The sequence below is a fragment of the Mytilus californianus genome, unplaced genomic scaffold (assembly GCF_021869535.1).
Source record: "Mytilus californianus isolate M0D057914Y unplaced genomic scaffold, xbMytCali1.0.p SCAF_13, whole genome shotgun sequence".
In the NCBI taxonomy this organism is placed as follows: Eukaryota; Metazoa; Mollusca; class Bivalvia; order Mytilida; family Mytilidae; genus Mytilus; species Mytilus californianus.
The window spans coordinates 24,350,829-24,372,341 of record NW_026262615.1 but is presented as its reverse complement, the minus strand read 5'-3'; the positions used below and the strand labels follow the sequence as shown (position 1 = coordinate 24,372,341).

At 33.6% G+C, this 21,513-nt stretch overlaps 2 long non-coding RNA genes across 2 annotated transcripts; one reads left to right on the top strand and one right to left on the bottom strand.

Annotated features, from left to right (window-relative positions):
• Nucleotides 1-40: 40 nt before the first annotated feature.
• Nucleotides 41-2,893, bottom strand: LOC127723792 (uncharacterized). Its single transcript, XR_007992255.1, has 2 exons — nt 2,840-2,893; nt 41-749 (listed from the first exon to the last, which is right to left on the bottom strand). It is a non-coding gene; the product is annotated as an uncharacterized LOC127723792 (long non-coding RNA).
• A 13,439-nt stretch (nt 2,894-16,332) lies between these two features.
• LOC127723400 (uncharacterized) lies at nt 16,333-20,155 on the top strand. Its single transcript, XR_007992066.1, has 2 exons — nt 16,333-16,466; nt 19,298-20,155. It is a non-coding gene; the product is annotated as an uncharacterized LOC127723400 (long non-coding RNA).
• Nucleotides 20,156-21,513: the final 1,358 nt, after the last annotated feature.

Below are 21,513 nucleotides of genomic sequence, written 5' to 3'. Positions count from 1 at the left end.
AAACTGAGAATTGTAGAATTCAAAATAAAATAAAGGCATAAAGAATGCAAATATTTATTCAATTATAAGTTTATTTCAAAATTTAACAATATTATATTGTAAGGTTGTTGTCCATTCGGTCGTTTTGAGTGCAGATTAACCGGGTTTTTAACGTTGGTTTCTACTTCCTCTTGACGAAATTTTTGAATTTTCTAATTTTCAACATGGAACGAAGATGTTTAAGTGAAAGGTCTTTTTCGGATTTCTCTTCTTCTTCTTTTTCTTCTTCTTCGAAATGACTTCCGAATTTTCCACATTCTTCGTCGCAATCGCTAGACTCATCTTCATATCTTTTTTCACAATATAGCATACATAATTCTTTGGCGCACTCCGATGGTGCAACTCCTTCCATGTCAAGGCATCCTACCTGATATACAGCTTCACCTGCTTCTAGTGTTTCATCCACCAGCCTTTCAATTTCCTTGCAAGTGGCAACGTCTACACCATCATGTTCACATATTTTTTTACCTTCTCCTTTCACGCAGCACTCTATGTCTCTTAAAGGTTTGTCCAGGCACATGTCCAACATTCTGGCGCCCTCTTTTGCACCATCTTCGCCGAATTTTTCCTTTGCCATTCCCACGCCCATTCTTCTCAAGAGCCCCTTTTCTTTGTCACCAAGAGTATCAGCAGTACGTTTAAAACTGTACCCATTCACACTCAAAATACAAGCAACCATTGCTAGTGATAAAACTATTAACTTCATCTTTCTGAAAATAAAAAATAATAAAATTCAAAATACAAACAATATGTTTAAAATATTTCTTAAATCGACCATACCTACAACCAATCGATGAAGATTCTTAATACTAAAATACCGAACTCCAAAGTAAATTCAAATAGGGGAAATTCAGAAAAACTGACAACACCAAACGTTACCAAGCAAAAGAGCTAGTGAAAAATAACTGTCATATTCTTGATTTGGTACAGGAATTTTCAGAAGAAAAATATTGGTTAAACCTGGTTTTATAGCTAACTTAACCTCACACACTATAGAGTCCTACTTGTTGTCGGACAGTCCACTGGACTAGCATTCAATTAGTTCGAAAAGTCCTTATCTCGTCAACACAATGACATTCTTATAAAAATAAAATATTTTCAATTGCTCCCGTTCTGGTATCTTACGCACCAAGTCTTCAGGGGCGACATATCAGAACGAGAGCGAAACCCTGGCCCCCTCTAAATCCGCCTCTGTGTAGTGAGTACACTATTTAACAAGTCTGTTTTCTTCGACCTCAATACCGCTATTAATTTTGGTTAATTAGTTAAAAAATCAAATTTAGTTTATAGTTAGTTTATTGCAGTAATAAAACCAGGATGGATTGAAACAGAACTATTTTGAAAGCAGAGAAAACTGTGCACCTTACAATCAGCATGACTTTATGATTTAATCTTAATGACTATTTCACATTTGCGACCAACTGATCATTTTTCATTTTCAAGACGAAACGCGCGTCTGGCGTATCAATATATAAGCCTGGCATCTTAGCGGATTTTTTTCAACCGCTGGGTTTAACGTGTATTCCGCGGAATAACGTTTAAGCAAGATTCATAACTTGGAACATGATCTTTAACTTGACCTCAATTTCCTCAATGCTATTGGACCAATGACCACTTATAAAAAAAACTCGTTACAGCAGAATGCATTGAGTGTGTAGGTAAAGGTTATATCTTTGGTTAGCTTGCTTGCTAGCTGAACCGTGGAATCATTATTAGGTTATGTAAACTACATTTCTTTGAGAGTAGACTAGTCCGACATATAACCAATCTATCTGTCTGTAGGACTAGACTACTCCGAAAGGAGGGTAGTGTACATAACCTAATAATGACTTCACGGTTCAGCTATCAAGCAAGCTAACCAAAGATATTAACTTTACCTACACACTCAATGCATTCTGCTGTAAGCTTTTACGATTTTCGCTATGTGAGTTACTTAGTCATATCACTTATGTTAAATGTAAGAAGGAACATAACTGCCTTTTGATGTCGTCAATGGATCGCGTTGTTCAAAAATGATCGAACGATGCCGAGGGTGTAACGACCAATTTAGAGGGGGGAAAAATCGATGCATTTTACGATTACAAATGACTTACTATATAAAAAGTATAGAGTGTACATTGGGATAACGCCGGAAGAAAAAAAATAATCAGCACAAAATTGAAAGGTTCAAATGATTGAAAATGTATAGGTCCGTAAACCGAGTCCCTGAAAAAAAATGTTCGTTACCATGTATGTGTTGCTTTTTTTTTTATCCATAACGTAAAATATTGAAATTCGATATTTGTAAAAAATTACTACTGAAAACGTCTAGAATCCAATTTTTAGACATCAAAACTGTTCAGTGTCATATTAAAGATGTATTTCAAGTTTGTAGAAGAATTTGATTTAAATCGGAGAAAACAACCACGCAAATTCCACCAACTGTACTCTTCTTTATCCAACCAATTAACTGTTCTAGTTCTATACAAATTATGTTTTTGATATAGATAAGAAATTAGTACTACCAAAAATCATGGAAAAGTGCAAACATTTGGCATAAGATGAAGCGGCGTTTTGTAAAACTATGTTTTATGATTTTATATAATTCTTATTATAGTAAGTATCTTCTTTTGTCATCATAAAATGGTTGAATTAGACAAAGTCTTTCATATAACATATTCAAAAGGTGTAATCAAATTAAAATTATTAGTAGTTGCACTTTTCTGAATTATGGTTTTATTAAATTAAAGTTCTCCTATTGACCAAAGAAATAAAATTACATAAAATATATGTATAATCAATGATAAAAACTTGAATTTACCTTTACAATATCTTTGGTCTAGATGATGCAACGATGTCTGACAGTTAATTTGCGAAAACTGTCGGTGGATAGTGCTGCTCGTTATTTTATAATAAGAAGGCAGGCAATAATTTGCATAATTTGGTTCTGCATATTAGATTACTTAGCATCGCATAAGATATTTTCATGATTGACATTAGCCGTTGGTCATTAAGGAGGGTCTGGATGGTGTCTTTAACTTCTGTATTCTTTACAGGATTTTTCTTTACCTTTAAAAATGAATTACATGCCTAGTTTCTTCTGTTGCCTATTCTAACATCGGACTGGGACTTCTTTGAACTGACTTTGCTGTGCGTTTTGCTGTGTAATTGGTTATTTCAAATTGACCTGATGTATAGGGGAGGGTTGAGATCTCACAAAAAAACTTCAGCCCCGCTGCATTTTTGCGCCTGTCCCAATTCAGGAACTTTTAGCCTTTGTTGTAAGTCTTATGTTGTTTTTTTTTTCTTTTCATTATTTGGTTCATGTGTATGTTTCGGAGTTTACTGTGGCGTCCTTTTTTCTGATCTAGTATACATTATTGTTTAGGGGCCAGCTGAAGACCGACTCAGAGTGTGGGATTTTTTTTCGCTGTGTTAAAGACTCATTTTAGACCTTGGGCTGTTTTCTGCAATTTGGTCGGGTTGTTATCTCTTTGACACATTCCCCGTGTCCCTTCTCTATTCTTTTATTCTGTAAAATACTAATGAACCGATTTTACTAATACATTTTCCTGTATTTAGATGATTTCTTTGTTCTGTACATCGTTCATTTCTGTAATCAGTTTTATATCACATATTCTTTAATTTACCACAATTATTCTTTTTACTTTTGCCACCAATTATTCGCTATTCTTAATCTATTTTTTTGCTCAATTTTCTCTATTCACTATTTTTTAGGACATCGTTATCAATTCTGTTAAGTCCATACAGACCCTCATATAGGAATTTCATTGATAATGTAACTTGACTAATTTTAACCTATTCAAATGCCACAATTGAATATCAAATATTGTTTGTTCAAAACCTAATAGGGTTAAAAAAAAAAAAGAAGGCGGTGCCTCGATCTAGCTCGTAGAAATAAATCAAGATCTTCATTTCATCCCAAAACAACGTACAATTAATGATCCACATCAACACATTCTATAATTTTACTTCTATAGAATGTTTGTTTATTCATTTATTCAGTAATTGTTTTTCTACTTACAAGCTCATTTTTTTAACACAAAAGATAATCGGATAGAATCACTTGATAACAGAAATCAAGACAAAATATTTTTGCTCCGAAGAAAAAATTTCCAATAATTGTGAAATGCTATTAATGTAGATGCAAATTAAAGGTCATACCTTGTATAATTTATAAAAAAATTGATCAAGCATTGTTTCTCGTTATGTACTGGTCAATTAACTGTATTCTACAAAGACAATGGTAAAACATTTTTATCATTTCTTCTTTTATCAACCCCATAAAGTGTAAATGTCTTACTTCTACGCATATACAAACTTTCCGCTATTTTAATTTTTTTTAAGTCATTTGAATGAAGCGCCTACGATTCGCTGGAGGATGTTGAAAATATGTAGCGCTATATATGTTTTTAAGACCTATTGTGCGTTATAAATTTTTCAAGATCTATTGTGTGATATAAATTTTTTAAGACCGATTGTGCGCTGAATATTTGTTAAGACCTATTGTGTGCTGTATATTTGTTAAGACCTATTGTGTGCTGTATTTTTTTTAAGACCTATTGTGCGTCGTATATTTTTCAAGACCGATTGTTCGCTGAACATTTTTTAAGACTGATTGTGCGCTGTATATTTGTTGAGACCTATTGTGCGCTGTAAATTTGTTTAGGACTTATTGTGCGCTGTATATATTTCAAGACCTATTGAGTGCTGTATATTTTTCATGACCAATTGTGCGCTATATACTTATCAAGACCTATTGTGTGCTATGTATTTTTAAGACCAATTGTGCGTTTTATATATTTTTTAGAACCGATTGTGCGCTGGATATTTGTTGAGACCTATTTATGGGCTGTATATTTGTTAAGACCTGTTGTGCGCTATATATTTTTTCAAGACCTATTGTGCGCGCTGTATATGTTTTTCAAGACCGATTATGCGCTATATATTTGTTAAAAACTATGGTGTGCTAAATATTTTTTAAGAGCAATTGTGCGCTGTACATTTTTCAAGACCTATTGAGCGCTGTATATTTTTCAAGACCTATTGTCCGCTGTTATATTTTTTAAGACCTATTGTGCGCTGTATATTTTTCAAGGCCCATTGAGCGCTGTATATTGTTCAAGACCCATTGTGCGCTGTATATTTTTTCAAGACCAATTGTGCGCTGTATGTTTTTTCAAGACCGATTGTGCGTTGTATATTTTTCATGCCTATTGTGCGCTGTATATTTTAAAAGATCTATTGTGCGCTGTGGCACCGTTAAAGTCCACAATTCCTCTAAAGTTCACAACACCGCTAAAGTCCACAACAAATGTCCCCTTAAGTCCACAACAAATGTCCCCTTAAGTCCACAACGCCGCTAAAGTCCACAAACTTTCCGCTAAAGTCCACAACAAATTTCCCCTTAAGTCCACAACGCCGCTAAAGTCCACAAACTTTCCGCTAAAGTACACAAAATGACCTCCGCTAAAGTCCACAAGAAAACACCGTTAAAGTCCACAATAACAAGTTCCGTTAAAGTCCACAAAAAAACACCGTTAAAGTCCACACAACTTTTTTTATTATTAGAATATCAATTCGCTTTTTTTTTTTTTATCCCGGTAGTACAATACAAAGCATTGGCTTTTGTTCTTGGTAGTTATTTTTTATCAGTTTGATAAATGAAAAAAAGTACAGTATCTGTAGAAGATTTTGTTCCATTAATTTGATCTTTGTATTATGATGATCCGATCAATGAATCAAACAGGCCAATTTGGACATCATTTCTAAAAATCTATCTAATCATAGTCAAATTGGTTAGTTATTACATAATTAATGCATTCTTCAAGTACTGTTTTTTTTTCTTATTCTTTGTATATAATCACTTTTTTACGTCACTATAAATGTACAGAGCAAAAGTCTCCGGATATGTTATTAATAATGTTTTTTTTTTAAAACATGAGCACCGACAAGAAATTGGACATATAATTCGATTTTGCTAGTTTTAATTAAATTGTTACTAAAAATAAGCACATGGACATGGGGTCATAATAATGTATCCTGCACTCCCCTCCAGCTATTTTTTCAACTTTTATATAGTTTGCCGATATAAAAATAGCTGGATAATAAAACAGCAAAAATAAGTAAAAATATCAGTATAGATGACCAGGAATAGATAGGTAAACGTTATTTGTATAAATGGCTTGAAATCAGAACTTTGACAAAATATTGCCTCGTAAAAAAGGGGGAGGACAGGGTACATCATCATGACCCCATATACTTGTGTAAATAAGATGTGGTATGAGTGCCAATGAGACCACTCTCCATCCAATATTTTTGTATTGATAATTGCTATCGGATTAACGTATTTAAGAACCTACATAGTATACATAATTATTATAACAAGACTGGACACACTTAAATGTCTTCCCTGTTTTAGTGTTTATAATTGAAGCTATTTGAAAGTGAACATAATGTGGCAAGAAAAGTTTTTAGAATATTTAGGAACTTTACTACAAAATGTAAATGGAAAGGAATATGCATGAACAAAACATGTAAATGTAAAAAATCTAGTGTTCCTTGTGGGCGAGAGTGCCAAAAAAGAAAATAAATAATTCATTTCAATTGATTGAATGTTCGCTTATTCTCTTTATTCATGTAATTGTAACAATATTAGTTTAAGATTTTAACAAATGCCTGTATTTAGGAATTGAATGCTTCTTTTTGTAAATTCATTGGGGTGTTAAAGCGTTGACCGAAGTACATTTTGTATGACGCGCGGAAGCGCTTCATTCTAAAAATGTGCGCAAATCTTTTATACTTGTACTCATCATGGGTAAGACATAATACAGAACCGCATCTGCGTATAATCTATTCAATTCATCTTCAATGCATTCTGAAACAAATACATTTTCCTTTTTGAAAACCAAACAAACATGAAAACTAATGAGTGATCGAAATCTGCTTAGCACCACAAAATGCATGTGTTGAATTCTTTTATTTATCATTATTTTGATTTCAAACAAGAACATTATGGTTTAAAGTCTATTTTTGGAATAAGGGACCGTTTTGGTTGCTGTGGAGCATAACAAAAACTGAATGGATTTCGTTCTTAAGTTTTATAGACATTTGCAAAGATATTTGCAAACGAAATTTCAATGTCAAATATAGGCTCCAAGATATGTCAGTGTGTATAAATGGTTACAAAATGTACCAAAGAAAATACAGAAAGAGCACCATAGCTAGATAACTTTTCAGAAATGTTGCCTGTTTGATTCATAGAAAATCACAATACAAAGATTTTTTATGGGGATCAAAATCAGAATCTTTTCATTTATAAAATTGAAGCGGATAAGAAATCCTTTCCAAGAACAGAAGTCCATGCTTTTTATTAGATCTATACCATCGGGATAAAAAAAAAAGCGAATTGATTTTTTAATAATAAAAAAAAAGTTGTGTGGACTTTAACGGTGTTTTTTGTGGACTTTAGCGGAACTTGTTATTGTGGACTTTAACGGTATTTTTTGTGGACTTTAGCGGAGGTCATTTTGTGGACTTTAGCGGAAAGTTTGTGGACTTTAACGGCGTTGTGGACTTAAGGGGAAATTTGTTGTGGACTTTAACGGTGTTGTGGACTTTAGAGGAATTGTGGACTTTAACGGTGCCACAGTGCGCTGTATATTTTTAAGACCTATTGTGCACTGTATATTTTTAAGACATATTGGTTCTTGTTTCCAAATACTTATTGTTCCCCCATAACAATCTTCTAACATTTGTTTTGCAAAATTTTTGCGCAGAATAATGGTCTACATTTACATAGAGTAATGGTCTACATTTACATAGAATAATGGTCTACATGTACATAGAGTAATGGTCTACATTTACACAGAGTAATGGTCTACATTTACACAGAGTAATGGTCTACATTTATACAGATTAATGGTCTACATTTATACAGAGTCATGGTCTACATTTACATAGAGTAATGGTCTACATTTACACAGAGTAATGGTCTACATTTACATAGAGTCGTGGTCTACATTTACACAGAGTAATGGTCTACATTTGCACAGAGTAATGGTCTACATTTACATAAAGTAATGGTCTACATTTACACAGAGTAATGGTCTACATTTACATAGAGTAATGGTCTACATTTACACAGAGTAATGGTCTACATTTACATAGAGTAATGGTCTACATTTACATAGAGTAATCATTATGGTCTACATTTACACAGAGTAATGGTCTACATTTACATAGAGTAATGGTCTACATTTTCATGGGTAATGGTCTACATTTACATGGGTAATGGTCTACATTTACATAGAGTAATGGTCTACATTTACACAGAGTAATGGTCTACATTTACATGGGTAATGGTCTACATTTACATAGAGTAATGGACTACATTTATACAGAGTCATTGTCTACATTTACATAGAGTAATGGTCTACATTTACACAGACCAATAGTCCTTGCTTGCATGCCCTTAAAGATATATAGTCCGGGGATGTGGTAAAGTATCTACTTCTTTTACTTTTAAAGAAAGTTCGAATCTTTATATTTCTAGGATAGAACTATGAAATTTCCTATTTTGATTCAAAATTGCATGGGTGTGATTTTTTCGTTTTGATTGAGTCTAAAAAGAGTTAAAAGATACTAGGAGAATGTGGTGGCAATATGAATGTAAAGTCGAGAAAGAAAACGCACAAAATAAAAGATTAAAGGTGCACGAGCCCTTATATAATTAAGTATGTACTCCGGAAAGGTAAGCTGTTCCCGTCATATTAACAATATCCGTTGTATTACTCATGTAACAATCAAATAAAACGTCATACTCTTCCATAATTTAAAACTCAACCATGTATTCAAACCCTTAAACTAAGAAAATGTGTTTATGACAGCTTTACATAATTTTTGTAAGAAATATATTCGTTCCAAATTAGTCATAACTTATTGGTCTAATAGATTTTTGTTGCAGTTTAATATTTTGCTCTTATTAACTTTTCTGTGGAATAACACGTGTGACGGGATATTGCATTCCTTCTTTAGTAGATACTTAGTAAGCCGTAAGCGGTTGAGCTAAGAAAGTACTTCTTTGGCTCAGTCGGTTAACGCGCTGCCTTGTAACAAAGAGATCCCGGGTTCGAGTCCTGGAGTCGACAAGCGATTTTGTATGTAGAATCATGCTCTCCGGTTATACACGCATGAATCATAAGTAATCATAGGGTTTTCTGCACATTGATATCGTAAAAGCTACCGCATCTCGCATAAGAATAAGCCGCTGCGTATAATGATATCAATATGGTTTTTGCTTTCGAATGATTTCAGGTTTCAAACGCAAAAGCACAAGGATAATAGTTACGCTTAAGGGTGCCCAGAGGTAACATATCAGAAGTGGTTGAAATATGTCACTACGCAATAAAAATTAGTACATTATTTTAACTGATATTCTACTTTGACGTGCTTCTTTCGCTTTGTGAATAAACCCATGCTCTAAATCCAATAAAATTCGTTTGCACATGCGTATATTGACTACTGCAGATAATGAATTTTAGCAAATTGGCATGCATTTAATATATTTCATTAACTTAAAACACTTCCAAAGACATAAATGATGCACATGTTGTTACTAATTCATTTATCGTGACTGTAATGTGTTGTAATCAGAAATTGACACATTTGACCTAGATACGACAACCGTTCATGCTGGCTGTTCAAAACTCCCCCTCTGAAAAATCACATTGCCTGTCGTTTGCTTGTTAACAAACAAAAAAGGGAGATTCATGGAAGAGCCTATACAAACACTCTACACTTATACACATCGGACATAGAAATTACCTTAATTGTCCTAATCAGAATCGAAATAATTGATGCAAGCTATACTTTATTGTAGTTTTAACATGTGTAGCCATTATATTCGTGTTATTTTAGCCCTCACTATCGCTCGGGCAAAAATAATCACGAATATAATGCCTACCCATGTTAAAACTCCAATAAAGTATAGCTTGCATCAATTATTTCTTAAAGGATGTAAAACAATTCTGAAAACACCCCTATCTCATAAATGCTGATTGAATAAGTATAAATAAGTATAAAGTACGGAACGTTATCTACATATACATCTATATTCAGTATGCTTAGTAATTCGGAATTTCAGTACCAGACTTTTGGACTTCCGAAATGATAAGACCCTAATTATTTGAGAGATGATGTCCTCGTGGTATTGTATTGAATTTGCGCGGTGCAATGCAAGATGTCATGATGTTTCAACAAACCTTCATCACGACATGCATACTTAAGGTCATGTTTTTCTCTGACTTTTTATGACGTCTTTACACTGAGTCCATTGGATGTTGGATGTGTACTGATTGATAATTTAGTCTTAGATGTATGATTTTTTTATTAGTTGTTATAGGCTTTAAACTAGCTGTCAGTAACTGTACGTAGTGTCTTTTTGTTGTTGGGATGTACAAGTACCCTGCCACGCCAACCATGTGTTTTGTTAGATGTATTTCTATTTGTATCCATCTGACGAGTTAAGCCTTTTTCAACTGATTTTTATAGTTCGTTCTTATGTTGAACTGTTACACCACTGTCCCTGATAAGGGGGAGGGTTGGGATCCAGCTAACATGTTTAACCCCGCCACATTCTGTATGTATGTGCCTGTCCCAAGTCAGGAGCCTGTTATTCAGTGGTTGTCGTTTGTTGCTGTGTTACATATTTGTTTTTCGTTCATTTTTTGTACATTAATTAGGCCGTTAGTTTTCTCGTTTGAATTGTTTTTACATTTGTCATTTCGGGGCTTTTTATAGCTGACTATGCGGTATGGGTTTTGCTCATTGTTGACATAGAGAATTGACTACAGGTCAGATATATAGCCCGTTAATCGTCTACGTGCATTTAAAAAAAAACGTATGCCCCTACTATTCAATACCCACATTGAAACATCAATGTACACTGAAATCGACAGGTTGTTGATATACAGATGATGTTTTATAGAACATAAGCCTCTTGTGGCTGTTATTTATACTAGTCAACAAATGTAACGATACACAAGTTTGAACTCCAATTTATCCTAAAATATAATAAATAGGAAAAACTGTTATATTATCCAATGAAAAACATTCATTTTCAAAGCAAATTCATATGATTAAAAGAATCTGACCAAATTGGAAAGTGAGAAAATACCGTGTTATTGAACACAGGGGTCAAATTTATTTTGCCGAAAATGATGTCAAAAGTCGGCACTTAATTTCGAAGATGAGAATTAAGTATTCAAATGTCTGCAAAGGCATTCCAGATTTCAAGCAGACCATGTTTAAGTTGAAAGTTTTAAGTTCTAATATCGATTTTTGAATTTTTGGGTAAAAATACGATTTTTGAAATAACAAAAATTACAAAAAAAAACAAACCCGTATTTGTCTTAAATCAATGGTTTTCATTAGAAAATAACACTCTGTAAATAATAGATCAATTGGGAAATTGTTTACCTCAGTACAGTGTATCCAATTTCATTATATATGGAAAATATATTGCCTTGTATCGTTTCTTCTGTTGACTAGTATATAAACGTTTTCCAAATGGAAACAACGTAAAATTTCAAAAAATCTTTATATTTACAAAAAGATATGTAATAGAATTCAAAAAAGGTTGACTTTTTTGTATAGAATTTTGATAGCATTTTGAATCAAACGTTTACTCGTATGCAGAAGGAAACCTGTAGTAAACACGCATTTTTAATGTAAAAAGTAAAATAACAAATATACTGAAATCCAAGGAGATTTCAAATCTGAAAAGTCCCTTACTAAATGGCAAAACCAAAAGCTCAAACACATCAAACGAATGGAAAACAACTGTCATGTTCCGGACTTGGTACAGGCATTTCCTTATGTAGAAAATGGTGGATTAAACCTGGTTTTAAGGTGTAAGGACCCTTTTTTGCCCAAAGTACTTTATTTCAAGTGAAAGTGTTACATGTATACCGTATGTCGAGCGTTGAATCGTCCAGTGTCTATGAAATTCAAATTTAACAGAAATAAACAAAAGATCAGCCAAATTCTCTAAATAGCTATAAACATTAAGATATTCGATAAACAACTACTGATAAGGTTCCCGACTTGAGATAAGCACATGGAATTTGTTATTGGAGGTTCCGTTTGTTGGTTTTCAATTCAACCCAAGTAATCGTTTGATTCAATGAAACTCTCCTCTTAAATAATTATTTCAACGCGTATATTATTCTTATAACGGTACATTTTCTTTAATTTCAGATATGTGGGACAAATGTATTTCCACCCTGCCAACTTCCATGCAAGATTCATAGAGCCAACAGCCTTGTTTCAAAAGTTTTCACATTGAATACCATAACAAAAAAGTGTTGTTTTTTTTTAATTTCACATTTTACATCCGTTCTTAAGTTATCTTTGACGGACCTGTGTATAAAGGTCACAATCCGGATAGAGAAAAACCTACCTTATGAAGGAGGCATTCTTTGAATTTAGGTTCAAAATACATAGGTATTTCTACAGCGGGACAACATGAGTGTGGCCTTAATACAGTCTTCCCTTAATACAGGTGACCTTTATACGGATTAGACTGTAAAGAGAGAGGGGGTTTATACGTTTATTCTGTTTATTTTTGTATCATAATGTTTTTGTCTAAAATAATGTCTGATATTAAGATATGCTCCTCGTGAGCCCACTTAATGGAATATGAACATCTTCTTCTTTTTGTCCTTCTGTATAATTTATGCTTTTATCAAAATACATACTTTTTAGATATCAGTGATACATAATTCAGATAAAAATTTCATCATTTTAAAATCAGACCATTTAACTTGAATGGGGTTCTCGGAACTATCATTTTTTATTGCACCTTTAATAAACAAGAGTGCACACGCTGAAGTGTCTCGCCTTCTTTACTAACCATTTATTTTATGTTGATAGTCCTAAATATAAAGCTTACTACAACTATGACATAAACTTGACATGATCCAAGAAAATGAGGTCAAGGTCACTGCCCGGTCAGATAAACCAAACTGGAAATACATGTACACCTTACAATCATTCCATACACTAGATATGCTTTAAATGTAGTTGACCTATTGCACAGAGTATCTAAGAAGCAAACTTCAAGGTCAGCGGATGAACCCTGCCAGACAGCATAAAATTGAGAATGGAAATGGGGAATGTGTCAAAGAGACAACAACCCGACCATAGAGCAGACAACAGCCGAAGGCCACAAATGGGTCTTCAATGCAGCGAGAAACTCCCGCACCCGGAGGCGTCCTTCAGCTGGCCCCTAAACAAATATGTATACTAGTTCAGGGATAATGGACGTCATACTAAACTCCAAATTATACATAAGAAACTAAAATTAAAAATGATACAAGACTAACAAAGGCCAGAGGCTCCTGACTTAAGCATACTAGTTCAGTGATAATGGACGTCATACTAAACTCCAAATTATACACAAGAAACTAAAATTAAAAATGATACAAGACTAACAAAGGCCAGAGGCTCCTGACTTAAGCATGTACACCTTACAATCATTACATGCTTTAAATATAGTTGACCTATTGCATATAGTATCAAAGAAACAAACTTAACCAGGAAAACTTAACATTGATCAATTAACCATGAAAATGAGGTCAAGGTCAGATGAACCCTGCCAGACAGACATGTACACCTTACAATCATTCCATACGCCAAATATAGTTGACCTATTGCTTATAGTATTAGAAAAACAGACCAAAAAAAAAAAAAAAATAACATTGACCAATGAACCGTAAAAATGAGGTCAAGGTCGAATAAAACATGCCGGACTGACATGTACATCGTAAAATATTTGCATACTCCAAATATAGTTGACCTATTGCATACAGTATTAGAAAAACAGACCAAAAACACAACAACTAAGTCAACTTAACTTTAACCACTGAACCATGAAAATGAGGTCAAGGCCAGATGACACCTGTCAGTTGGACATGTACACCTTACAATCATTCCATACTCAAATATAGTAGACCTATTGCTTGTAGTATCTGAGATATGGACTTGACCACGAACACTTAACCTTGTTCACTGATCCATGAAATGAGGTCGAGGTCAAGTGAAAACTGTCTGACGGGCATGAGGACCTTGCAAGGTACGCACATACCAAATATAGTTATCCTATTACTCATAATACGAGAGAAATTAAGAATACTAAAAACATAACTTTTTTTCAAGAAGTCAATGAACCATGAAAATGAGGTTAAGGACAATGGACAAATGACAGACGGAAACTTCATAACATAAGGCATCTATAAACAAAGTATGAAGGATCCAGGTCTTCTACCTTCTGAAATATTAAGCTTTTAAGAAGTTTGTTAACGCCGCCGCCGCCGCCGCCGGATCACTATCCCTATGTCGAGCTTTCTGCGACAGAAGTCGCAAGCTCGACAAAAACCAAGAAACTGTTTTTTTCCATTAACATACAGGACTAAGAATATTTCATAATCATAGTTTGATTTTTTTTTAAAGTAAAACAAATATATTTTTTTCGCTCCCTCTAAAACAATTTTTGACAAGAATTTTAAAAATCGAATAATTCATTTTAAAATAACCACACCCGTCCTCTTAAAATTAATTAAGGAGAATTGTCGATGTTTCATTTGTAATGTAAAGGGGAAGAGGCCCCAATTTGTAGCTTATCTCCCACTCTTTATGCTTTACTTTGGCATAAATAATATAACTACTTTTCAATATGTACATATGGTCACAATAAATCCAGTAAAATTACTAGTGTAAAACCATTCAAACGGGAAAACCAACGGTCTAATCTATATAAAAAACGAGAAACGAGAAACACTTATGAACCACATCAACAAACGACAACTACTGAACATCAGATTCCTGACTTAGGACAGGTGCAAACAAATGCAGCGGGTTTAAACGTTTTAATGATACCAAACCTTCACCCTTTTTCTGAAACAATAGTGTAACATCACAACATAGAAAGACATACTATAAAATATCAACTGAAATAGCTTAACTCAATCAAAGGACATATGCATATTAAGGACGAGAACAGACGAGAACAGAAACCACTATATGTATAGATTAATCAAAGGGGGATCGATCGGAAGAACAGAAAATTTAAAGTTCAACGTGAAAAAGAGTTGTTCACATTCTTGTCCTTTGGTTTTTGATTCAGTCATTTTGTTTCGCTCTGCTCAGCTCAATTGTTGAGATAAAAATCCTAAATTTCAACAAGTTCTTCCGGGAAAGTATTTTTATCTAAATTAAATTACTAACTTCTTTAATACACTGAGGATAGGAACAATGTGCTGAAATTGAACGAAGGTGTGGTAAATGTCAATGAGACCAAAACAGGCATATCTCAATAAATTTCCCTGAAGTTACAAACAACTTCCCCACTAAAAGCTTTATTTTTTCCACTTCTGATTTGTAAATAATACAATTATTAAAAGTTCGGGTTTTTTTTTTTTTTTGGGGGGGGGTTGAAAAGTTCATGTCTTTGGGAGGAGGGGTCTTGAATTTATTTTCCTCCTTCAAGGTGGTAACTTGAAAAAATAAAAGAAATTCAGATGTTTCCTCGCAAGTTACATATAAAGTATAAAACTTTCAAGACACAACAATCAATTAAAACATGCACATTTCTACACTCAAAATACTGATTTTTAGGAACAATACTGTAACAGACTCCAGGGTCGCCATTTCCAGAGATCAGGAAGAAGTCCGATTTTCATGTGATTATCATTATATGCATCAAAAACCAGCTTTACAGTTATTAATTGACTAATATGATTCACATCAATAAAATAACACAACATAAACTATATTTTATTGTTAGCACAAATAAATCAATTTACAGCCTCCAGACTCTACCAAACTTTAACAGACTTCTACAGACTATGTTCAGGAGTACCTTCAGTTTGGGGCATTTTATATAGAGTATACTATTCCCAGCCTCGGTTTCACATCATAACTTCTGCATAGAAGTCAAGGCCGCCATATTTCTGTTGCCAAATCCGCCCTTGGGTTCATAGTATAGAAGATAGTTATAATTTAGTATTATAATATATTTTCATTAAATAATTCTACTATATCATCCAGAACGGTTACTTAAAAATCTCTAGTACTTCCCTAATAAAAGGTACTTTAAACGTTTACTTTGTTGTCCATATATAAAGAAGAGATTGACCAGGACTTTAATTCAAGCCATTCTTAACACAATATAAAAATAACAATGGTCACTTTAATTGCTTTAGTTATCAACGGGCGACGGTTTTATTTGTTAACGAAGCTCGTGGTATTTTGTAATATGTAAATTAGATGGTTGTCATGCGAGTCTGGTATATAAAAGGAAATGACCAGTCCGCAAGACCAGAGACAGATAACTAGACAGTTACTGATCAACGTACAGATTCTAGCCGGTAAGTAACTCAGATTCTCACTTTTACTCTGTGATCACCTGTTATACGTTATCATTATATATTCCTACAAGCTACTTTATAAATAGGAAAACAAGTGGATGGTGTATAAATGACAGGGAATTCAACCTCACCGTAATAACTATTATATTGTAGTGATACAAATCAGTATACTCTGGTTTGTTGTTATGTATTATATTAATATTTGTATATAACAGTTACATGTATATATAATTTTCAACCATTTGTAAATCATTCTATTCTACTATTCTAATAAAAGTGCAGTGCAAGTGGCTGTGCATGGTGGACACTCTACTGTAATAATTCGATTTTTTTAATAGATTGGATTTGAGTAGGCATTCATATTTTCCCGCAAAACGTTCTTGAGATATTCTTCCGCATGCGTTAACACAAATTTTTTGGGTTTTCTTGATTTGTTATTGATATATGTATTTTTCACGACAAAACATTTTCATATCATTTATCTATGTTCTTAAAAATTATTTTCATGAATATATATTGATGAAATTGAAATATAACAAGCGATAAGGAATGTTATTTTGCGTTCGGTTATCAGTCAAAAACGAAAGTCAGGTGGGTAGAAATGTCTGTGGCAACAATACACCGGAATGCCCTCACGGTCATCCGATGTAAAAAGGGTGATCTATGTAAAGTTTTTTGCCACTTTAAAATAGTATTTATTTATTTTATAGTTCAAATCAATATTTTGAGAGGTTTTTGCCGGTACACAAAAACATATTTAAAAACAAATTTAAAGTTCAAATCAAATATCGAAAATATAAAGTAGACCATATTGAATTTTACAATGATAACAGACATTAGATAGAAAGCTAGTTTTCCGTAGAAATATTTAACGCCTAGGAAAATCTACAAAAGATTAATTTTTTTTTTCGTCTCAATACTGAAAAAGTTAGATGTCCATTATTTAATTGCATAATAGTACACAAACACAAAAATTGAATTAAAAAACATATTCATATATATTGATTTATATAATTTGCAAAGAAGTTTTTATCGTAGACGGAATGTTTGAAAGTCCTGATTAAAAAAATATCGATTTTGAAATTGAAAATGCCCTTTTAGTATTATGAGATTTACATATTTCAAATTAAACATTTTAAATGTACCGTTTAATTTTGCAATAAAACAAAAGGAAGCAATATTGAAGTATAAGTTAACCCACTTTACTCGCTTCGTCACAGTCTTTAGAAATTTCTCAACTTGTGTCCAAGATATCTTTCTGCACCGAAAAAGAACCCGTTGGCGCCACAACTTATTTACGCCAATGCCACTTCTGCGCTACTTCATTTTGAAATCTATAGGTTTCATTTGCGCCAATAAAATAAAAATACAATGGCGCCAATTTAAGTTTTACTTATGTATTATATCTACAGGCTTGCCGGGACCGGCAGTTAACCGCGGTTCTATAACTTTTTACGGAAAGTTATTTTTACAATATTCTATGGTCACAATGACACTCATTTGTGTGGAATGTAAATAACGATTGTCTTTTTCTATGCAACCATTATCTTATCATTATTATAGTATATAAATGTATCGACTAAACAAGCACACTTAGTTGACCAAAATATTTCTCTACTTTTTTAATTTTTCCCAAGTTCCGATTTATCATTGATTGTTGGTTGCTTAACGTCCAGTGGAAAATAGTTCTGAAACGCGAGACTAGGCGAGAGTTTTCAACATGTAACAGTTCTTTTTTATCTAGCGGGGAGGAGTGAAATGTTCTAGAGAAAACGTGGTATTTTTTTTTTCTTCAAATTACAGTTCCGTTATATTAAGTAAACTTAAATTGATTTGGTAAAGTGCAAGAATACATTCTTTTCGCTCTAGGCAATAGGCATAGTTGTCCGGATTTCAACCCACACCAATAACAAAGCCAGAAAACGTATAAGCTATTTGCTCTTGTACCTTATGCTAAATCCATAAAATGCTGATATCATCCAACATTTTTTTTGTATAAAAAACAAAACCATCGGATAAGATAAGCTTTAAATGGTCTTGAATAAGATATATCTATCAATACGTATTTTGTTTATTGTACAGCATAGAATATTATTTCTTATGAAAACTTTCCGTAATCCGTGATACTTGCATAGGATAATATGTAGCTATGCATTATCATGGTATATGGGATAATATCCGACCGATATTATCTCATATACCATGATAATTCATAGCTACGTATTATCTCATGTGTCTGGTCAATTTTTTAACAACAAAAATGAAAACTAAAATCAGATAGTTTGATATTTGCTGACAATAATACAATTCACCAATTTAAGAAGACTTAAAGTTTCGACCAGAGTCAGAAATTAGTATTACATTAAATAAAAATACTTTCGTTTTTGTTATAGCTTACTTAAGGATGTTCGCTCATCTTGTTTTTGAATTTTTGTCAGATATTCGGAATCCTCTGGTTTTATTCATGTAGTGCTAACGAATATTTTGCCCGCTAACCCCTACTTTTCTTTTCATAATTTTATTACATATAGTTGAAAAAGCCATATTTGAAAATCTTATAAAATTCTTGTTATTTTTTCATAGTTTTTGAAAGAAAAAAGGTGCCAATGTTAAATGTATGACAAATCTAGAGAGAATCATTTCCCGCTAATTTTTCAATGGCTTATATCGAAAACAAAGTCACGGACCCTTCATTTTTTTTCTGCTTTTTTAGTTCCGTTATTTATATACTATCAATTTATAACAGTCTTTTTAAAAGTTTGTTATTTTGAAACAGAGTAGCGAACATCCTTAAAACTAATAAATTGCAATCCTTTTATTTGTATTTTCAGAGAATAACAAACATGAAAATTATCATTTTCATTGTGATCGCTTTGATCGGCGCATATGAAGCTAAAGGGTTTCATATGAAAAGGGGAGGAGGCGACAGGGAAAAGGATATCCAAGATGCTATAAAGAGTGTCCAGGAAGGGTTCGGCCAGGACAAGGAAGCAGAGATCCGTGAGTGTATGGGAAAAGAAGACAACTGTGAATCTGTCGGATGTTTCTATTACATTGTCTCTGGACTTACCGATGATGAAGAGTACCACCAAATGGTTGTTGAATGGGCCCTTGGACTACGTAAAATGTGCTGGACCGATATCTGCGAAACATGTGGTTGGTGTGAAGATGAAGATCGTCGAAGGTCTAACAAAAAAGATGCCGTCAGCGACGCTGTTCAAGATATCCAGAAGAACTTTGGAGTTGATAAAGAAGAAGAGGTCCGCGCTTGTCTGGACAAACCAAGTTGCGAATCAGTTGCTTGCTTTTACATGCTGGCCAAAGAGCTTACCGACAAAGAGGATTATCATTTCAAGGTTGGCAGCTGGGCACTGAAAGTTAATAAATTGTGCATGGAAGATGTATGTGAGAAATGCGGATGGTGCAAAGAGGAGCGCCGAAGATCTTTCCCATCAGTCAAAAAGTCTCCTGCAAAACAAATTTCAAGCCTTAGTCTCTCCGCAAAGAAACGCTTCCTGTCACATTTGGACTTTTAAACATACATTGACCAGACCAATTAAAGGACATTTCATGAACTGAACAGCCACGTCGTTAAATGTCTAATTAATTTCCTTTTCTTTCAGAAGTTATAAGAACATTTTTCGTAAATTGTTAAAATAAAAATGTGTTAATAAACATATATGCATATATAGTGTATTATTTTTAATTTACAAAGTGATTCATTGTGCCCAGTTTTTCAAACAACAACACAAAACGACCTTTGACGACTTAATGCGGTAATCAGAATCTTATCAGATTAAAGCGTATCTTTCTCCCCTTCACAATTCACAGCCTTGTTGAATAATTTCGTATTGTGTTCTTATATTTTTACGTCGAGCATGTGTGATGCATTGAGACGGGGACATAACTCTTTATAAATGTGGAGTGTCAGAGAAACGGTTTTCTGGAGAGAAAAAAATTGAGAGCCAAGGATGTATAGATATTTGAATATTCAATGAGCTATATGACCTAGAGCATGCTTAAGGGAACTAAAAAGAATACCAACATCAACTTATACGGTCAACTTTGCCTGAGGGAGTTGGCTCAGTCATATAAGAATTCAAAAATCTTATATCAGTCAAAATCGACCTCTATTAAATGCAAAATATGGGATAAATCACACTCATTAATTTTGTTTACTCTCCTTTTGAAAACTTTGTTGTGGTCTAGTAACCGCTCCGTATATCCGTCCGTCCGAAAGCCCTTTGGTAGAAAACTTTTGTCAATTTTTTCTTGGATTCTATTAAAGGGTTTAATATTTGGTCGGCAGTTTCATAATATTGAGTTGTAGCGAGTAAGCATTTTTCATCTGCCATGTTTACACTTCCTCTTTGCCAAAAGTTTGAAATTTTACAACACTAATTACACTAGGAAAATATTTGTTAAAGTTTTCTGGTCTCCTATTGAAGGAAATGATATAATATTTCGTCTGCAGCTTGAAACACTCATTGTACAAGGAAAATTTTCGTCACATTTGTTTTACTTTAATGAAAGGGAGGGATTAGTAATGCTTCAGTATACATTGATAGATTGATTGTTGGTTGCTTAACGTCCAGTGGCAATTATTTCATGCATGTTCAGGACGAGAGCAAAATAAAAAGTAAAATAGGTAGAGCCTATATATATAAAGGCCGTCTGGGATGAAGTTACGTCGGGGAAAATTGGACTACCACTGTAAAATGAGGGTATATTTGATAGGAACAGACATTTTGCCTTGCAGCAGACCAACTACGGACCCCTCAAATAGTTGTTGTTGCAACGGTTCTTAACGTGATAAGAGCGTGACATTCTCTTTACATTAAGCATCGGATTTAGCATCCCCATTCTGACTGGACATGACTACGTACCTGCACTACCAAACCGATGCATGCCCACTCTGGCAAGGGTTTTACTGCCGGTCGGAAGAAGACCAAGAGTGACCATTTTTCTATTCCCCAGTCACCCTTGGGGTCAATAAACATGTTACATTAATAAATGGCACACAGCGACACAGGTCGAGACCCGGTAT